Consider the following 22453-nt stretch of genomic DNA (forward strand, 5'->3'; position numbering starts at 1 on the left):
TGCCATTCAATTTTCTGGAATCATAGAATTCCACACTGCATCATAGAATTATTTGGCTGGGAAGACTCTCATAACATCTGTCCATGGTCCATTTTTTTCTGTGCAAAGCAGGTTCAGATTGGATTTCACCAGGAAATTTTTAATTAAGAGTAGTTCTGGAGGAATACTACCAGGCTACTTTGATGAAATCGACATCAGTAAAGCATCTGTAATTTTATAAGCTCAACTTTTAAATTAAAGCATTTTTTAAATAATTTATGTCCTTCAGCAAGCACTGGGTTCCAATAAAGAAATAAAGCATCACAGTAAGGCGTGTATTCATACCACCTATGTGGAGTCACCCAGCCAAAATGCCCATATTAACAACTATACAGGCCTATACACAAAATAGAGGTGGGTGAATCTAGAAAGTGTTCTGAGGACTAACTATTGCTATATGATTATTGCTTGTGCTCTGAATCATTTGCTGGAGTTTGCTCCCCACTTGTTTCTTAAGGATTCCTGCATTGTAAATTCAGGCTTTGAAATAAGATGTACAGCTCCTCTTTCTGTGTGTCTTGCTGGTTACAGGACTAGAAACACTCACTGCAGATTCTAAACAACTATATCTTCAAGCAACATCCATCCTGCTTGTCCTCTTGCAATACTGATGGATGTTGCATCCCTGCTTGCACAGTGGCGCGTTTGCTCCAGTAGAAAGATCCTGTGATACAGAATGCTTTCCAAACCCACGGTGAGGGCAATCTTCTAAAAACATGAGTGAGGCTAAGTTAAACCCCCTCAGGCTAAAGAAAGCTTGGACTCCAGTTTCCATATTTTTTAGTATAGATTCTGATTATCAAGTGTGAGTAAGATGTGTTCAACACATTTCCTACTATGGAATTGAGTTCTGCATAAACTCTGAATGTTAGCTGAGGTATCAGCCATACAAGTCAGTGCTAGGTGAGCTCTGCTTATCGAATTTGTCTCCTTTAGGTGTTTAAGAGTTACAAAAAAACTTTTTTCTGTGTGTAAATTGAGAGATTTACTAGGTCCTATTTAAAAACAATTCTGGTTGTTAATTTATTGGAGGCAATGTCAATGATCTAAAACAATCATACAGGAAAATTTAGAGATCTGCTCCATCTAAACAAAGACTTTTTCCATATTTCATCTGAGAACATACATTATAAGGGGCAGTTTAATTCCTGTTTAATCTCATGCTTAAATTTCAGTATGGATCTCACCTTAAACAATCTGCACTGTTATTTCATTGACAACAGCAGAAACCAGTTACAAGAGATTTACCTCTGGAAAATAGTATAGTGCAAATAGTAGATAAGGATGGATAATTCAATAAGTTAAAATATTGCATCATCAGAGAATAGTTATATTAAAAATTCATCAGCTTCAGTTCAAGAATTTATGTATCAAAATGGTTATTGAAATGCAGTATTGAGTTTCCAAGGAAACACTGCATTTCTAGTAATAGGAAACACCTGAGTTCCTAGGAAGTCAGGCAATATATTTGGATGTTATGTTAGAACTTCTAGTTGCTGAAATGAATCAACCAAATGCCAACACTTTGCACATTTCCTAATAGCATGCAGAGCCCCCATCTTACTCTGTTTAATTTCAGACATAAAGTAAAAAGATATCTCTACAGGTTTTTTTCAAGTATGTTAGTTGTTTTTGGCATTTTTACCAGATTTCCTAATACAAATACCACATGCAAATTATAGCTCCACAGTATGGTCTGGTAGGCATTTTCATAGCAATTTCTGGCCAACATACAGTGTATGTTCTGTACAGTAATTCCTACATTTTATTGCAAACCTGTAAGATTTTGCCATTAGTTGTTCTGTTGGCTGGATTTGTCTAGTTAGACTTCATGCCAGAACAGATCATTTTCTTCACTGATCCACGATTAAACATGAGGAATCCCCAGGAAGCATTTCCTGGCATGGCAACAGTGGCTAATAGCTTCCAGCACATACACTTTGAAAAGCTTGCTTGCCATGAGCAGCCCAGCCTGTTCAACCATAAATGTGCTGTGGACATAACAGGGCAGTGGACAAGAATATATGGGCTTATGTCAACTGCCCATGCAACTGCACAGAAATATGCCACTACCAAAAAAAAAAAAAAAAAAAAAAAATCAGATCTGCAGAAATCCCCCATCTTTTTGACTGTCCCTTAAGCATGAGTAAATTAGGCTCTTACCTCTCGTGACACAAGTAGGTCTTGTGCTGGCTGGAAGATGATCAGTGCTGTAAAGCAGAAATGTTAGACCCTTCTTACCACTGCATAGAATTCCACAAATCAGTTTAAGTACAAACGTGCTTTATGTCACAGACTTTAAACGCTTGCAGACATAGATATATACACCAGAACAGCAGTGGGCTGCAGGGACACTGTCCCTTTCTGCAAGTCACAGGCACTCACCATGAAGTTTTCTCTGCAGACAGGACAGCAGAGCTTCAAGGAATCTTTTATAGAGTCTGCTCAGCACATGCTACAGATACCTCCTCTGTCTTTGGGCAAAGCATTTTTGGCAAACCTTGTTTTTGGCAAAGCATTGTCTGGCAAACTGAACGAACTGAAAACTGGAAAGTGATGATGCTAGATATAATTAGAAATTTTTGGTCTTGCTCTAGCTATGTGGATAAATCTCCTATAAATAATATGAGAAGATTCTTAGGGAGAGAATTTCAGCTAACACTGACTTGAGGGATGAGAGTAACTACTATTAACTGTAGGCCATGGATGCTCTGTGAATCTGAGGCAGCAGGGACAATCATTCACTGGGCAAGCAGAGTGACATTTGGGTGCATACCTTAACTTTTTCTTGAGGGCATCAGAAGTCTAATGACAGCTGTCCTTTTACAAAGCTCTCCACTTACAGACTTTGGATATGAGAGGTGGATTTTACTGTTGGCTGCACTTAATCAGATTACTCTACTTCTTCCATTTGCAACATAATTTAGAGTAATATGTGAGATAGAATTGCCATCTCAAACCAAAATAAGTGTTCATTAAGCTGCATTTCATCTCTGGATATAAGTAAAAAATAACATTCTTTTATGTATCTTCCAAATTCTGGAAATCTTGAGTTTACAGATTTATAGTAGGACAGATGACTGTGTTCAGGAGTGTTTGCTAGATGTTTCTTTGATTTAATCACTTCAGGATCAATTTTGCTTGCTCTCTGACCATGAGATTTACAGTTTAAATGAGCTTACTGAAAAATATTTTCTTTTTGTGATTCCCTGTCAATTCCTTCCTCTCATAATAGAAATATTATGCATAACAAGGCAAGTAGTGGTGATGTATTTAATTTCTCCTTGGACGGAAATAATTATTTACTTTGCATTAACTTTTTCATTCTCCTCAGTAGTTTTATACTTCTATATTATCTCTCTCAAGATTTGATGAAAGGTAGTGTTAATACTGCAGTCCATGGATTTAATGGCTGCCCATCAACTGTATAAAATGGAGCTGTTTTTCCAATGTGCATTTCTTTGCACTTACCAATATTTTATTGCCCATTGAAAATACCATGAGATTCTTCATGATAAGAAACTAACTGAGGGCTTATGGGTAAGGATTAAAGAATAGAGAGGTAAGGGTGACATTGCAGGCATGTCAAACCTACAGCCCATGGCCACACATGGCATGGTCCAGCCCTTCCCTGCCATCCTGCCCCATTCTATTGACATAAATACATTCCCTGCCAATTTTCAGATGGAATATGTAGAGTTGCAGTCAGATATTCAGCTCAAAGAAAAACTGGATCATATCCCTTTCATCTTTCTGTCAGACCTCTCTTACCAGAGAAAGATATCCCTCACTTCACAATCCTGTCTTACTCATTACATACATTTGTGACCAATTGTTTTCCAGGATGAAGCACAGAAAGAGTAAAATTTCATTAGAAAGCTCTGACAAACACCTTGGGAACTCACTAGGAATTGCAATCACTTCCATTGAACCAGGATGATGCATTAGGTTCAGAAAAACAGGGTTAACTATCCCATTACTTTTATGGTTCTGTGGCCTTCTTCTCTGTTCAAATAAAAATATTGATAAAAATAAGGCTTGTTGCTTATATACTTTAGCTATATTATATATTTTATGAGGGCTGCTCCAAAGGAAATGTCTCCTATTTTCTCCATTGGCCCACAATGTCACAATGTTGGAGGGATGGAAGTAGAGATTGAACCTTTCTGACAATATTCCATTACATTTTGTTGCTGTATGACAGATGGAAGCAGAGGGGGCATCTGACAAGATGGCATCTGATGTAGAAGTGTTTATGAAGCAAAGATGTGTCACTGAATTCTTGCACATGGAAACAATGGCACCTATTGATTCATCAATGCTTGCTGAACATCTGTGGAGATCAAACAATGGATGTGAGCACAGTGAGGTGGTAGCATTTAAGCAGTGGTGGCAGTAGCAGTGGGTAACCTCTGCTGGTGCAAATTTTGATGAGTGCAGCCAGTAAGCTCTGGTGAAAATGTATATCTAATGCTGATGACTATGTTGAAAAATTGTTTTGTAGTTGAGAAATTGCTCTATTAAATAGTGTTATTATGTTCTTCCTGTCAATTGTAATTTCTGTGGAAATAATTAGGAGGTGTTAACTTTGGTGCAACCCATGTATATGCAGCCCAAGACAATTCCTTTTCACTCAGCACAGCCCAGGCATGCCAAAAGGTTGTATAATACTCATGCATTATAGTCTGTCTGCTATATGGTGTCTGGTCAGGAAGAAGGATGATGACCTCTACAGACAGTTAGGAACAGCCTCATGTTTCCAGGCCCTAGTTCTCATAGGGGACTTCAACTATACTGGAACCTGCTGGAGACACATCCCACCAGGGAGTCAGTAATACAGGAAGTTCCTAGGGGACTTCAGTGCCATCTTCCTACCCAAATGTCACAAGGACACAAAGAGGAGAGGTGCTTTGCTGTTCATTAAACTCACAGGCAAGGAAGGGATCATTTGGAGGCAGAGAGGACGATGAAAAAACTGCTGGACTTCAGAAGACTAGACTTTGGTTTCCGTAAGGTTGAAAGAATTCCATGGGATAAGGCCCTGGACGGAAGAGGGGCCCAAGGAAGCTTGTAAATATTCAAGCACTGCCTCCTCTAAGCTGAAGAGTAATCCATCCCAACAAAGAGAAGTCTGCATGAATAAACAAGGAGCTCCTGGCTAACTCAAACATAATAAGGAAGCAATCAGAAAGTGCAAACAGAGATGAATAGCATGGGAAGAATACAGTGCCATTGTCTCACCAGACAGGAATTAGGTTAGGAAAACCAAAGCACAAGGGAACCGAATCTAGCAAGGAATATCAAAGAAAACAAGGACACCAAAATGAGCATAAGTCAGCAACAAGCCCTTCCCATAAACAAAGCTAAAGATACTCTTGGATGTCCAAGGCAAAAGGAAGCCACATCTGGAGTCCTGTGAGCAGTTCAGCTCCTTGCTGCAAGACAGACTTGGATGTATTGGAGATACTCCAATGAAAGGCCAGAAATATGATGAATGGACTGGCATATTTCACATATGAGGAAAGATGGAGAAGTTGGATCAGTTCTGCCTGGAGAAGAGAAGACATGACAGGATCTAATCAATGTTTATAAAAACCTTAACAGAGGGTATAATGAGGACAGAGTCAGGCTCTTTGCAATGGTGCCCATGAACAGGACAACAGGCAATGGGCACCAGCTGAAACATGTAGGTTCCATCTGAATATCAGAAAATAAGGGGCTATTCAGAAAATAATGCCTCCTATTTTATTATGTTGGTCCTTGATGTCAGAGGCATATGTTGGTGATATGGCAGAGGAAGGTAAACCTTCCTTCCAATATTCCATTACACTTTGTTGCCATGTGACAGATGGCAGCAGGCAATCTGACAACATGACATCAGATTTGGAAGTGCCTGTGAAGCAAAGGGCCACATAGAATTGAATTCTTCCATCCATTAAAAATTGCAACCTTACCATCTGTCAACTCTCAGTGAATGTTTATGGAATATAGCCCATGCTAGTACATTGCAGCAACGATGCCATCAGAGTGACTGTGAAACAATGGGTCATTTCTGTTGTTGCAGATTTTTATGAGTGCAGCATGTAGGGTCTTGTTCATCACTGGCAAAAATGGTGGTGACTATATTGAAAAAAAATAGCATTTTGTAGCTGACAGTTTTCTCTATCAAACAGTGTTATTGTACTCTTTGCATCTGTTGTGGTTTCCATGGAAATAAACAGAAGGCATTACATTCAGAACGATAGATGTACTTCTTCACTGTTCAGGTGACAGAGTACTATGGGGAGGTTTGGAGGTGGGATCTCCCTTGCTGGATATTGCAAAGCTTGGAATGATCTTCAGCAACTTGTTCTAGTAGAGGCTGGATTTGTAAAAGCTACGTTTATCGAAGTAATTACAGATAAATTAGAAAGCTTTTCTTATAGAGGGAAGCTATACCTCATAAAACTGGAATATTTGAAAGAATACACAAGGATATAGAGAAGAAAATACATTTGGAATAGTGACATTGGGTATAGGAAACTTTTTCAGTGAAGTTCCTAATAATAATCAGTTAAAGAAATAAGCTATTTTGGGAAAAGGTGAGAAGTCATTATCAATATTTGTAACATAGATAATACAGGAAAGAATGGACATAAATCAAATTATAAAATAAAATATCTAATTTTTCCAACAGAGGAACTTTTTCAGTAGCGTCTCATAGTAAGCAATACTAGAATGTGTTGTTATGTACTTATTTATAAATGATAGGTATAATTACAAATTATGCCCTGGTAGTGACTAAGCCATTTTATGGGAGAGGAAATTCAGTGTATGTGTATATCAAGTGATGCATTTTGGAGAAAATAACTTTAATTTACGCAATATAAATTGTAACTTGCAGCAGAGCTCTAGAGGTCAATACAGGAAATTTTTCAATAACATCAAGTTACTAGATAGAAACTGTTAAAGCAAATATGTAATGTTAGAAACTAAGTGAGAATACAAATGTAAACATAACATGTTTATCTGGGGCACAGCTTTAATAGCATGTGAAACTGTGGACATCTCATTAAATAAATACATATATATATACATATATGTATAGTAAATAGGAAAGGGTTCTAAAGGAAGACCAACGTAACTTTTTCAACATCAGAATTTTATAGCAGGCCTGGGGCACTCTCTTAACAGAACATGCCTTTTCTGTGGCCTTCTGCCACCATCCATTTTGGGGAATTAAGGTGACAGGTCATCTCAGATTCCACAACAGAGGTGTCAGATTTAAGTATCCCTAAGGAGACTGTGGATCCAACCGTCTTCCTGGCTATATGATGCATTTTCCAATGCATTTAGCACTGTTGTCCCTAACTGCATTCCAAATTGAGGAAAATTAGTCATAGCACTGCAACTGGACTACTTAAATTTCAGCTTCGCATTTCCCTGAAATCAGACCGGACCAATCTCTTTGGAACCATACTTGGTGGTAGCTGTTGTTGTCTTGATTGCACTGCAGCTCACCTAGTCACAGCTGGTCTACTGACATTTGAATAGTGCTTTTCTAGTCCACCAGAGGAGAGAGCAATCTGCTGGAGCTTTCTCTCATTTTTTATACTTGAATGTTCTTGTGCTCACCAACATTGCTCCAGACAACAGTCAGCTGTCAGCTACAAAGAATCATTGCAGATTTTCAAATCTCTTTGGTTCAATTTCTTATCTAAGTGAGGATCTCAATGTTTTGTATTTCATGTGGTAGCCTGGCCTCACCATCCGCAAACATCCTGTACAATATAAGTAGGTCAATGCCACTTATGTTCCTGAGCATGAACTGTATGGTTCAAAAATAACATAAATCTCTTAACCAACAGCTGCCATTTATGTCAGGTCATGGTGAACAAGAGGCTAGCCTTTCCTACCAGGTGGAGTGGGGAACAGTAGATTCACTATCCTCATGTTCCCACTGGATAAATATGTATTTTTACAGTATCTGTGACAGTGTCTCTGTACTATAATGAGCCACTGGAACAGCTTGCTTCTAATTTTGCTCTCCCTGTTCTTTCCCATGCTTTTAAGGTTTGCTCAGTCCTGGAAAAGAAGTTGTTACAGAGAAGTGGGATTTCCTATGGTATTCTGACCACTTTCCAATTTCTACTCTCCCACTATCAAGGCGCTGTTTCTTTATGTTCAGCTGAAGTTCTGCTGTTGTTTCAGAGACAAATCTGTGTCATTTTTAGTGTGAAGCAGCTAAGGAAGTTCAAAGGCCAGGTAAGGTTCTTTTGTCACAACTCCTGCTTCTAACAGCAAACATTCATTTTTTTTTCTAAACCTATATCCGAAAAAGAATGAGAAGTCAAACATTCATCACATAAAACTGATGCATACATTTGGGCAATGTTTGGTTTCATTTAATTGAATTAAACCGTTTAACTGCCTGCACTGCCACCATGTTGAAATATTTAATGAATGATGCAAGATTTGAAGTGAAAAGGAGAATGAAGTGGTCCCTGCCAACCATTCATTTTCTATCATTCTTGTTTATTTCCCTGCAGGGCTGGACTCCACTGGCACTGAATGGAAAAAACAGCACAGGCAAAAGAGAAGAGGTGGACTGAGAGCTATCTCTGTATATAGACTGTCCAACAGCAGTACAGAGTGGGCAAGGTGCTGGAGGGCTGACATTCCCCATGAAGGAGAGGGCGTTCAATCTTGCTAAAAATGAATCCTTCTTCAGAATGAGACTGGGCAGCTGCCTCCCTTACTGCCACCCCTTACGATATAAATAAATAAATAAATAAAAATAATAAATATATAAACAATAAATATATAAATAAACCCCATATTCTGTGATTATTGAAGAGCCTGTGAGGGCACATGCAGTTTGAGTAGCTGAATTAAGCAACAGTGTCTAAAGAATGCAAATTTCTGACTCCTTGAAAATGCCCCTGTAATGCCTGAGTCTTAGTGACCTTATGACCTTAGTGATCTTATGGAAATGAGCATAAGAATATCTATACCAGGGTCTTCTTTGACCAAGATCTTGTCTATGACAATGACCACAAGAGATGCCTGATTATGGGAACATAGCAAGTGTATAGTGATGCTTGCTGGGAATATCCCCGTAGTCCTTCTGATTTGTTGCTTTTATATGCATTTAATATGAAATTAATTCTTTTCTTCCATGGTTTTGGCCATTTCCTGGAGTTGTGCAGAACACAGCAGTCAAGAGGTTAAACATTTCATATGCTACCCAGGTGCAAAATCTAATGTATCCTGTAGCAAAACTTCTCCATCTTGTGATTCAGTAGAATAAAGACAATCACAGTTCTACAGTTCCATCATGGAGATTTGACTGAGATTAAAATGGAGGCACTTTTTTCATTTCTCAGAAGGCCCAGTGATTGCTGACAGTACAAGAGATTCTTCCACTACACTGCAGGTATAATAATGGCTCATTGTACACAGGAGGGTCTTCAGTCACTGCTAGAAGTGGAGATTTGTTCAGATTCGTAGTTGAAGTAATTTTACACATTCTTGCCTCAGAAAATTTAGTGTGGAAATTATCACTACTCCCGATTTTACCCAGTTCACAAAGCTGTTTCTATGACTATGGGACTGGAGATACATCAAATAAAAAAAAAAAAAGAAAAAGAAAAATATAAGAGAAAAGCATATCATTATTGGAGACTGAACTTCTTGTGTCAAAAAGAAAACAAAAAATAAAGTTACAGGTGAAAGAAAAAGTAGAAATTATTTTAGAACAAAAATACACAGAATTGTTCACAATAACAAAAAAAAAAAAATCCATTGCACATTCAGAGAAGTCAGCTCTGAGACAGTATTCGGAAGAAATTGTAACATGTTAGTGTTAAAAAGTTCAGAATCTTGGACACTGCATCTAACCTGAAATGAGGACATGTAAAAATTCTGTGATAGTTATTGAGATATTAATCAAATTGGAATCTTTGGGATAAGAAAGTAGGTAATTTTTCCTATTTCTGGTAACAGTGAACTAGATGATCACCATGTGTGAACAAGGTGTTGGCATTAATAAGGCACAAACAACTTGATAATGGCAGGTTTTCTTGGTAGGCATATAAAAGGGTAAGATGAAAACTCAAATGATAATTTGGTATTTTATCTACATGAGCCACATGACACAAGGGTAACTACAACCATCCCAAATCTATTTGAAGTAAGGTGAAAACTCATCAGAAAGAATGTATGAGACAGAGAGGTCAGAGCATCAGTGGAATATGCGGGAGTGCTTTGGGTTTCACAGACAAGATTGTGCTGAATGCATTAGATGAGGTTTAGAAACTGATGCAGGTGCAATATTGACAGTGCATAAAACCCTGATGGCACCTGAGCAGAAATATTCTGCAAAATCTCTGCCAAACCTAGTGGAGAGAAGAAATGTTCTTGAGCTTCAGCTGGTCCTACACAGGAGCTGCTGACCACCCTCCTTCAGCTCCAGACACAGTGCAGCACTAAGGAAGATGACCTTGTTTGCCCAGCTGCCACGTGTTCATGTCACCATGTAAACCAGCAATTAGTCTCTTATGTCAGCATTTGGCACCCACTTCACTGGCAGTGAGGAGTGGTGCAGATTAACAACGAGTAATTTGAAGAACTCCTTCCTTCTGTCTTTGGCCACCAGCTAATTTTCCTTTATTCAATTTTTTTTTTGTACTGGTGAGGTGGTAGAAATATCCCCCTTGTCTGGTCAGCATGCAGTTCACATGAAGAGGGGTCTTTTATGTAGCATCCATGTTTTTTAAGGAAATATTTTCATCATGCTGATTACAATACCCCCTGAGTAATGTATACAGCATCTTTGCTGTCTGCTCAGATTTCAGTATCAAAGATTGTAACAGACATTAACACAGCAAAGTTGCCAGGGTGTTTCCTGACTATTGTCATGGAAGATATCACTTTGCATCCTGCCATCCTGCAATGCCACAGTTCATCACAGAATGCTGCATCAGTGCTAGAGAAAACTGCGTGTGCTCAGAGGTCACAGAAGCACTGCAGAAAAAGGAGCAGTGTTATGAGAAAACTGACAACATAACACAGGGCTGGAGAAGACCCGGTAGTTGACAGTGCTCTGCATTTAACACAGGAGGTCTACTCTTCTTCAGAGAAACATGGACACTGTTGACCATGCTCACTCTTCTCCATCTCCAGACCTCTCTGTCAGTGCTCTGTCACAGGAATGGTGAAGTATTTCCTGATGTTCACACAGAACCTCCTGTGTTCCAGTTTGTTCCTATTGCCTCTTGTCCTGTCCTTGGGCACAATTGTAAAGAGCCTGACTCTGCCTCTTTGCAGCCTCCCTTTAGGTGTTTATAGACATTAAGATCCTCCCTGAATCTTCTGCTCTCTAGACTGAATAGTTCCATCTCTCAGCCTTTCCTCACATGTGAAATGCTTCAATTCCTTCACAGTCCTTGTAGCCCTTCACTCTTTGCAGGACATCCATGTCTCTCTTGCAGTGGGGTGCCCAGGACTGCTCACAATACTCCAGGTGTGGCCTCCCCAGTGCTGAGGAGAGGGGAATCACTGAATTGTTAAGGTTGGAAAAGACATCTAAGGTCATCTAATCCAAGCATAAACCCACCACCACTTTGTTCCAGCAGAAACTCAGGTTTCTCTGGGGATAAATGTTCAAGTATCATAGGGATTTGTGACATGACCAGTATGTATCGAACCCTCCGGCAGATTGTGTGGAGATATTTCCTGTTACAATTTGCTGTGCACTCCAGTACATTGCTGAAAAATACACCTGGGTGCCTAGATGTAGAGCAGCTATGAGCACATATTCAGATATACATATGTACAGAAATGTCTGCAGTAAGTTGGCATGTTTGATAAGTCACGTGTCAGGAAGACGGATTTAAGAATGAAATGATAGTTACACATGGGGAGTTTTAAGGTTTCAAAAGACTTGCAGGACTCAGAGTCAGAATTTTAGACTAAAATCAACACAGGACAATTTAATAGCCTTGAAAACGTCAGAATATTAGCACTTAGAATTAAACAATTTGTGGTTGACTACTGTAGAATTATAGCTCAGAAGTACAAGCATTGTAAGCACTTCTGCCTTTGTCAAACATGTATGCTCCTACTGTTCATATAAAAACCTTGTTTCCTTCCTTATACTATAAACATTTCTCCACCCAGTCTTTTCCATTGGGATGAATTATAAACATATTTATTTCAGTAGTATTTGTCATTGATAATATCTTTTAGAATTGAGGCCAGGTGCAAAGCCCCAATTTGGGGCAGTCGCAAGCACAAATACAGCCTGGATGATGAGTGGACTGATAACAAACCCACAGGTGAGGACTTGAGGGCACTGGTGGATTGAAATATGAAAATGGTCCAGCAATGTGCACTTGCAATCCAGAAAGCCAACTGTATCCCGGGCTGCATGGCAAGAAGACTCTCCCTCTCTGCTCCTTTTGTGAGATACCACCTGCAGTAGTTTGTTCAGCTTAGAATAAGAAGTACACAGAATAAGAAGCACATGGACATGAGGGAGGTGAAGCAGTGAAACAGGTTGCCCAGAGAAGTTGCTGATAAAGTTCCAGGTGATCCCAGGAATTGTTCAAGGCCAGGTTGGAAGAAGCTTTGGACAACAGGTTCTGGTGGAAGGTGTTTGTGCCTGTGGCAAGGCTCGTTGCACCTAGGCAATCTTTAAGATCCCTTCCAAATCAAACCATTCTGTGATTTTGTGAATAGCTTTATGCTTAGATGAGTTCTGTCCTTCTGTTCACCACAGAATGCTGCATGCGTGCTAGAGAAAACTGCGTGTGCTCAGAGGTCACAGAAGCACTGCAGGAGAAGGAGCAGTGTTATGAGGAAACTGACAACATAACACAGGGCTGGAGAAGACCTGGCAGTTGACAGTGCTCTGCATTTAGCATAGGAGAAGGTGCTGGGCTTCCACCAGTTCAATCACACCAGAGCAGCAGTCATACCCTCATGTCCCCAGCTGAAATGCCCACATGGAAGTCCTGCCAGAAGCAGTCCTGCAGCACAGGGCTTGTTAACATGCCCAGGAAACAATCCACACATTGAATGGCTGCTTGGATTGTTTGGGAACTGTTTGAGTGTCATAGAATCTACTAAAGAGTGGATTATCTGCATAACAAGGAAGTTTGGCACCTACACAGTTTGGCTTCCACATAATGCAAAGCATTCAGGCTGCTTCCAGCACAAGCCAAGGGCTCAGTGTGGTAGGTGTGAGGCATACACAGAGCTGGTAGTTCTGAACCAGGACAGAGTACGGAGTGGATATTGACACTAGCACTGCTTTGTCCTCTTAGATGGGAGGAGGGAAAGGAAAGGATTTGCCCTAAGACTGCTTCTATGTAGGGAAGAAAACGCTGGAATGCTGTTTCTTGGGTTGTAAGCACCAAATTTCAGGTGACAAGAAAGAGCCCTTTTGGGCTTTGTGTAGTTTTGTGAGGGAGTGCACATGCATGTGAGTGCACTGTCTGTGCAGCCAACTACAGGGCTGCCCACACACTCTCTTGAATCTCCTACAGCCTTGAGCCAAGTGCTCTCCCACTTTCCTGCCACCTGCACTGTCACCCAAGGGAGACCTCAGCATCCTTGTGCCAATATATCTGCATTTTGCTCTTAGAAGTGAACTTTCATCACAGCCTTTTCTTTGGATGTTTCACAGACTCTCATAGTCACAGAATGTCAGGGATTTTAAGAGACCTCGAAAGATCATCTTGTTCCATCCCCCTGCTAGAGCAGGAACACCTAGATTATGTCAGACAGGGACTGTTCTTTTCATGTTAACCTGGAAAATGTCCCTAATGAACAAGCCAATAGTCCTCTCAGGTCATACTGAGCTGGAGATGGTGGTCATAAAACCACACAATTCTGTTCAGTTCCCTTCTCTTTTATTTTTATTGATTTGCTTTCCATCAAGCTTCCTCGTTGTCAGCACTGAGCAAATTACAAGTTCCTAATATAGAAGACAAATAGTGAGGTTTGTGCCTTCCTGGCTGGGACAGACATAGGAACTTTCCAACTATGTTTGTCATTCACTTGTTATCTAAGACACTGCCAGAATATATTGAACAGCAGATCGCTGCAGCACTGCCAGATGACAGGGGTCATCCAGAAGATTGTCTGTCCTGTAGGGAAACTTCTCTCTCTACACCTCACAATGATCAGCCCCTGACGTTTTCATTCTTTGCCAGCACTTTTCCTGTTGGCTGTGTTCCAGAACTGGTTATGAATTTGTCAGATCAGCAACGTCATAGCTCATTTGTTCTTTCATTTGGGTTTCTCATCAGTGGAAGATGAAAGATTTGTCTCTCTGCACCCACTTTCAACAAAGTGCCTTTCTCCACTCTTCCTTGTAGCTCGTGTAATTTACAGAATCTGTTGCAGGCTATTACCACTTGTTTAAGACCAGAGCCTGTTTCCCCACCCTCTACTCCAGACAAGTCCAACCAGCAGCCCATGGCAGCATGCACTCTGGCCCAGCTGTCCCTGCAGCCATCCCTGCCCCACACCATCATGGCGGCCCTTCCGCTCAGCAGCAAGCAGACCTCACTGTGCCATGAGCCCATCTGGGCTGAGCCCAGGGATGGAGTGCAGGGCAGGGACAGCTCACCTGATGGCCAGTGACTGGATGCATTCTGATACACTGGCTAAGCATCATCCTGAACAGCAAAAACATGCAGCCATGCCTTCCAGTTTCGTAAAGGAATTTGGGAATTGAGAGTTTGAGACCTTAACCATAACACTCACACACTCATGCACTTGCTAGAATGGAAGTTTATACCCTCAAGAGTAGTGAGAAATGCTTCTCAACCCTCCAGAGAGGTTCAGTCACAAAGATTAGAGAGTCAAAGACCCAAATGAAATGCCTCTATAAAAGTGCTTACAATGTGGGGAAGAAAAAGGAGGAGCTGGTAACCACTGTTCAACTGGAATATTGTGATTTGATTGCTATCTTGGAAACATGGGGAGATGAATCACAAAATTGAAGTGCTGCAATCAATAGCTAAAAGCTATTAAGAAGGGACAGGCAAGGAAAGAAAGGTGGAAGAGTTGCATTCTATACAGAAAGCAGCAGTTGCTGCACATAGTTGTCTTTGAAAAACAGCAATACACATGTTGAGAGCTTGTGTGTGAAAATGAGGAATGGAACTAACAAAACGAAACTTCATTGTACTCTTTAATATCTTTATCAGTGACATAGACAGCAGGATCGAGAGCAACCTCAGATGACAGAAGGAATACTTGACATCCAGTAGGACCTGGGCAAGCTTGAGAAGTGGGCCCACAACAACTTAGTGAGATTTGACAAGGCTAAGTGAAAGGAAATCCCAGATATGTGGACAGACTGGGAATTGATCTCATTGAGAGCAGCTCTGCAGAGAAGGACTTGGAGTTCTGCTGGATGAAAATCTCAACATGAGCCAGCAATGGGCACTTGCAGCCCAGAAATTTGACTGTGTCCTGGGCTGCATCAAAACAGGAGTGACCAGCAGGACAAGCAGGTGACCGTCCACCTCTGCTTTGCCTTCATGAGGCCCCATCTGGAATATAGCATCCAGGTTTGAGGCACCTGCATGAGAAATATAAGGAGTGCTGAAGTGCATCCAGAGGAGGGCCATGGGGATGATCAAAGGACTGGAGCACTTCTGCTATAAAGACAGGCTGAGGGAGCTGGGCTTATTCAGCTTGGAGAAGAGAAGGCTCTGGAGAGACCTCATTGCAGCCTTCTAGTTCTTAAGAGGAGCTAATAATCAGGAACGAGACATTTTTTTTACACAGTCTGATAGTGAGAAGGGAGAATGATTTTAAAACTAAACTAAATGAAGAGAGATTTAGATTAGATGTTAGAGGAAAAAATTTCAACTGGAGGGTGATGAGGCACTGGCGTAGGCTGCCCAAAGAAGCTGTGGATGCTCCATCCCTGGAGGCATTAAAGGCCAGGCTGGATGGGACCCTGGTCAACCTGATCCAGTGAGCAGCAGACTTGTCCGTGGCAGGGAGCTAATAGGCCTTCCATGATTCTAGGGGTCTTGTCTGGTATAGACCAGGAGAAAATGTTGAAGAGCTCTTTTTTCAACTCTGGGAAACATGTTCACAGGCCCTGATTCTGCAATGTAATTTTGATACCCTTGCATCTGCTTGAAAGGCAGCACAGCGTATTGCAAGCAGTATAGCAAACTACTTGAGTGTATTGAGGACAACCTCCTAGTATAGATGATAGAAAGCCCTGTCAGAAGAGAGGTATTACCAGGCCTGTTGCTCAGCAGTGTGGAAAAAGTTTATTGGAAAGGTCAAGATTGGAGGTGGCCTGGTGTGCAGTGATTAAGCCCTTGTAGAATTCACAGTCTTAAAGGATATGGGAAAAGGAAAATGTAGAGTCAAGACTCTTAGATTGAAACAGGCAAACTTTGGACTGTTTAGAGCACTAGTTCATGGAATCCATTGGGAAACTTCTCTCGGAGATAAAGGAGTGTATGTAAGCCAAGAAAGACGTTTTTCTTAGGTCCCAGATGCTCTCAGTCCCAGTATACGAGAAGTCAGGAAAGGAACGTAAGAGAACATTTTGGCAAAGTAAAAACCTCTTAGAAAAAGTAAAACATGGGGATATACATCCTGGTAAGATTATGGGAATATGAGGGCTTGCAAGGAAGGGATACCATTCAAAGGAACCATAAAAGTCTTGGTAGATGGGCCCATGTGAACCCCATGAAGTGCAACAGTCTTAAATGCATGACTGTGTACCTGCACTGGGACAATCTGAAGCAAGAATACAGGCTGGGAAATGACTAGTTTGAGAGCAGCCATGCAGAGGAGGGCTTGAAGGTAGATAGATGAATCTACCTTATATTGCTACCTAATAGATAGGTAGCGATAGATGAAAAAGTGGATTTTAGCCAGCAGCGTGCATGTCATATCTCAGAAAGCCAGTCATATCATAGGCTGCTTGAAGCCCTGTGCAGCCAGCAGGTTGAGGGAGGTGATTCTCCTACTCTGCTCCATTCTAATGAGACCTCACCTGCAGTACTGCGTTCAGCTCTGGCACAACATAAGAACATAGAGCTGTTGGAGTGAGTTCAGAGGAGGGCTTCAAAGGTGAAGAGGACTGGAGCACCCCCTTATGAAGAAAGGCTGGGAGAGCTGGGGTTGTTTAGTGCAGAGAAGACAGCAGGGAGACCATATAGTGGCCTTCCTGTGTTTAAAGGAAACCAAGAAGAAACATGGGAAGGGGCCCTTTTTTCTTCTCTTTTTTTTCCCTGTTACAGAAGTTTTTTTCCCATGTAATATGGGAGCATGCACATACTTTTCAAAATCACATCATACTGCATTGGCCAGATCATTCTTTACAAAGTCCCTGTTGACTCTCTTGAAGTCAACTCTATTGTGAAACATGATTTTCGTTTTAAATTCTATTCTTATTGTGGTTTCTACCAATTTGTCTCACACAAAAATAACACTCACTGACCTACTTCTCCACAATTAGCAAAGTGTTGAAAGTCTAACATTACAGGTGCAACATTTTATTCCCTTTGGTACTAAGCATGATTTGAAGAACCATTAAACAACCATCATCATTGATTTTTAGAAAAATGATTCCCGATTGTGTAAAATTTGCTGCAGCAAGTATATTATTTTTGCCCACAACCTGAAATATCCAGTCTTAAGTTGATAAGGTCCCTTGCATTTTTTTTCAATTAATATATGTTATTTTTTTCTAGAAACTTCCTCCCTTTTGGGGTAAAAAACAGAGCAAATAATATATTTATCTTTTCTGAAACACCCTTCTTTTCCTTTACTGATCATAAAATGCTTTTGATTGACATCTATAAATATAGATATTTATTGATGCTTGAGACCAGGCCATGATAATCCTTTATATACTTTATTCAAATTGGAACAGGTTAGTCCCAGTGATGCTGGTTGATGGGATTGCTCTCCCACGTTAGGTTATGTCACTTTCAGTGTGACTGAAGTTGTGGCAAACGCTATTACGCTTAGAGATGCAGAGGCATACTTGCCATGTAACAATCTACATTTTGAAAGTTTACAGAGAACACACATGAACAAAGAAACACTGAATTTAAACTGAATTTTGCACTTCTTCAGATTATCTGATATACAACTTAAATAAAAATGTTCCCTATCAGATTTACAGTTTGTATGTGTTGCTGTCTGCCACACTCTCAGTATGAGCTGGGCATGCCAGACGGATCAGTGCCTCCTGTGGACCTCTGATGAACCAACTGACAGAGAATGCCAGCCTCTGCTGCCAGCAGCATTTCTGCTGCCCTCAGTGTAAAATGAGAGCTCCCAGGAATGTCAGTACAACCCGAAAAGAAATGCCGGTGCTCTAATTTTCTAGAGCAATGCTTCTCTTCCCCACACGTCTGCTAAGATGCAGCTGAGCACTGGACCATGACAATGGTAAGGACATATTTTCTGTTTAGAAACTGATAGAAATTAGGTCAGACTAAGTGAATTAGACTAGTTAAAGTGAGGGAACTTTTTTGTGTTTCTTGAAGGTGATTAGTATACCATACTGTGGCTGCTACAACACACTGTCTGGTTAGGAAATGTGCTTTATAAATCTGTTCTGCCATTCCAAACAGAGAATCTCATGCAGGAAACATTAACTGACCTGGAAGAAAGCTGCTAATGATACACTTGTACACATTGTTCAGGATGTAAGACAGTTCAGAATGGGCTTTGACATATTAGTCAAAATGCATGGAACTAGAGCCCCAAGACACTGCTTGTTGGTGGTGGTTTTCGTTTGTGTCTGTGGTATGAACAGGTGTTTTTTCTCTCTTCAAGTCTCACTATTCTTAGTGTTTGGTACATCTGTGATCTAACTTCAATTTAAAGAAATCAAAATAGTTACTTCTAGGATGCAAGATTGAAAAATGCAGTTTTGTAAAGGTTATGCTGTCTTTTCTCAGTGCAAATATTGAGCAGCTTCCTGAAAAACTACAGTGACAGATAATGTGGGGAGGCAATTACCTTAGTGGTGGAAAGCAAGGTAAAAACCATCATGTCCTGAAATATCAGGATAAGCAGCTCTTGAAAGTGCATCAGAGTTAGCTTGTTATTTAAACTCCTCCTGACACCATAGCAAATTTGAAAGGATGACATATGAGGAAGATTTCAAATGAGACTGACATAGAGAATGTTCTTTCCACCACTCACTGTTACACAGAAATTGATGGTTCATAAAGACTGAGAAGTCCATGTGCAGGAGAAGATGCTCTCTGGAAATGTCTGAGATGTAGAAGAGTGAAACAGAGACAACAGAAACCAGTATCCATTCAAAATAAGAAACAGCAAACAGCTAGCTTTTAGTAAGAGAGAGAAAAAATTATAAGATATGTTTCATCTGCAGGGTTATAATGAATGCCTCAGTGTCCAAATAAAAACCAATAAGAAGTAGTATTCCTCAAGGGTATGTTGTGGGGCTGACATTATTCAGCATTTTCTTTAATGATGTAGATTATGGATTGGAGTGTACTCTCAGCAAGTCTGTGGATGGCTCCAAGGTTTGTGGATTAGTTTATATAACAGAGGGAAGGCATTTTTCCAGCCAGACCAGGTCCTACCCAAAGGTCCTTCACATCAGCCATTGCAATCCCTAGCATTGGTACAGATTGAGTAGTGATTTGATTGACAGAAGCCTTGCAGAGAAGGGCGGAGGGATATTAGTAGATGAAAAATAGGATGTGAACTGGCCAAGAGTGTTTGTTTCCCAGAAGGCAAATTGTATCCTGGGCTGCATAAACAGAAGTGTTGCTTGCAGATCAAGAAAGGTGATTTTCTCCCTCTCTTTTACTCTCATGAGGTTCTATCTGGAGTAATGCATTCAGCTCTGGTGCCCTCAGCAAAAGAGACATGTTGGCTTATTAGAGCAAGTCCAGAAAAGTGTCATAAAAAATGATCCAAGGCCTGAAGCATCTCACCTACGAAGAGAGGCTGATAAAGCTGTGGTTGTTTAGCATGGTGAAGACAAAGGTCTGGGAAGACAAGATACTTCAGTACTTAAGGGAGGTCTACAAAAAAGATAGTAAAATGCTTTTTACCAGGGATTTTAGTGCTCAGTCAAGAGGTAATGGTTTCAAATTGAAAGAGACCTTATTTAGATTATTAAGAAAGAAATTTTGTACCACAAGGGGTTGCTCAAAAATGCTGTAGCCATCCCATCCTTAGAGGTTCAGAGCCAGGTTGAATGGGATTTGAGCAACTTGATCTCATTCACAAAATCACAGAATTGCAGGATTTGGGAGGGACCTTAAGAGATCATCTAGTCCAATCTTCCTGCTGAAGTAGGTATCCTACAATAGGTCACACAAGTCGGCATCCAGATGGTCTTGAATATCACCAGAGGAGACTCCACAACCTCTCCAGTGCTCCATAATCTTACTGTAAAGAAGTTCTTCCACATGTTTGTATGGAACTTCCTATGGCCAAGTCTTAGTACGTAGCTCCTTGTCCTATCACTACACACCTCCAAGGCTCTAGTCTGGACTCATCCATTTGCCTCCCACCTCCTTTTAGACATTCAGAATAATTAATTAGATACCCTCTCAGTCTCCTTTTTCCCAGCCTAACAGAGCCAGGTCACTCATCCTTCCCACATACAGGAACTGCTCCATCATCATCTCTGTGACCCTCCACTAAGACTCCATCTAAGAGATCTTGTCTTTTTTGGGCTGGGGAGACCAGAACTGGACACAATATTCTAAATGTCACCTCACCAGGACTGAGCTGGGCGGAAGGATCACCTCATTCAAGTGGCCACACTCCTTTTAATGCACCCCAGGGTCCCATTGGCCTTCTTGCCCACAAGGACACAATGCTGATTTGTGGTCAGCATAACGTCCACCAGAACACTTAGGTCCTTCTCTGCAGAGCTCCTCTCCAGGCCGTTCCCTAACCTGCTGAAAATGCCCCTGACCCTGGCAGGGGTGTTGGACTAGATGATTCTTCAATTCTACAGTAGGATCTTTAAGATGCTTGCATGTAAATATTTTGGTTTCATTTTCAAGCCTGACTGTTTTGATGGCATAAATCGAAATTACACAGGCACTGTATCTCTTTTGATCCAGCTTTCTGTAAGGAAAAAACATCTTGAAACAGGAATTTACATTCTCTGTTGCCTTACTCAGAGCATTGTGATTCTGTTGTGCTATAATGTAGTTGCCATGCAGGACTAATTTTTGCCAGTGCTGTGGCCCGACTGGAGATACAAGGAGAAGGACCATGACCTTACTGCTCTACGCTTGGTAGATGTTTGCATGAAGGTCACATTCACCATATATGTATCTCAGAAAGTTATCTGCTTATAATGTACTATCTGTCTCATGCAGGGTCTTTCTATCTGTCCTTAGTCAGCAATTCCAGCAGCATTCCACACCTTATCAGCCTTCCCAGTTCCCCACCAGTACGTCTTTTTTTCCTAAGTGCAGCTCACTTACATTGTTTTTGGTTCACTTACTTTGACACCATGATTTGCAAGGACTTGGGCTGTGAGGAAGCATCAGATTGCCCATCTCTCCAGCAGTACCGGGACCAAGGAGACTCAGAAAGAGGTATGTTTTCCAAGGCATTGTGTTTAGTTAGACGAGTTTTCAAGTAGTCAGGAAATAGTCATGAGAGACTGTGTTCATAAAAGCAGTGTGTATCCCCTTTCCTATCTGTAAGTACAGATGTTACTGACAGATCATTCTTCCTTCCTTTCCTTCCTTTCCTTCCTTTCCTTCCTTTCCTTCCTTTCCTTCCTTTCCTTCCTTTCCTTCCTTTCCTTCTTCTCTCTCTTTTTCTCTCTTTCTCTCTTGCTCTCTTTCTCTCTTTCCTTCTTTCCTTATCTTTCTTAATGTCTTCTTATCTTCTTTACTCTTACTCATTTTTTCATTTCCAAGCTGTAGTAGGTAAGAGATCTCCATATGTGGCAGCAGCTCTAACAGAGCCCATCAGCTGCATCTATTTTAAACTTTCTCTTAAGACATTACTTTATGCCTATTATGGATCAAAGTTTTATCCAAGATCAGTTACCTTTGCATCAGCACTTATCAAATCACAAGCATCCTGACTCCAGAAATAGTGTGTCAACACAAAATGACTCCTGTTCTCCATATATGGCAGCAAACCACAAAGGGAGGAGTAACTAATTTTCCTTACTCCTCCCATTAATTTTCCATTCTGATTCCAAGAAGTCTCTGATCTTTCCTTCTGGGATGCTCAGTGGTAAGGCCAGGTCAGCCCAGTGCAGTGCGCAGTTTGAAACAGAGAATTGGATTGAGATGTCATAATTCAGAGAAACTGTAATGTTACCTTTTACCAGATGAGCATTTAGTAACAGATTCTCAAGACGAAATTGCTTACAGACAAGAGAGAAGCCATAACATTTTCAGCTGCTTTG

General features: G+C 40.8%; 2 long non-coding RNA genes across 3 annotated transcripts in view; both read left to right on the top strand.

The window, feature by feature from the left end:
* Nucleotides 1–22453, top strand: part of LOC128083191 (uncharacterized) — a 234202-nt gene that overhangs the window by 95402 nt on the left and 116347 nt on the right. The window lies entirely within an intron of this gene.
* LOC128083190 (uncharacterized) overlaps nucleotides 1–22453 on the top strand; it is a 155945-nt gene that overhangs the window by 61641 nt on the left and 71851 nt on the right. The gene's annotated exons all lie outside the window — the stretch shown is intronic.

The sequence above is a fragment of the Tympanuchus pallidicinctus genome, unplaced genomic scaffold, assembly GCF_026119805.1.
Source record: "Tympanuchus pallidicinctus isolate F22 unplaced genomic scaffold, pur_lepc_1.0 scaffold23, whole genome shotgun sequence".
Lineage (NCBI taxonomy): Eukaryota > Metazoa > Chordata > Aves > Galliformes > Phasianidae > Tympanuchus > Tympanuchus pallidicinctus.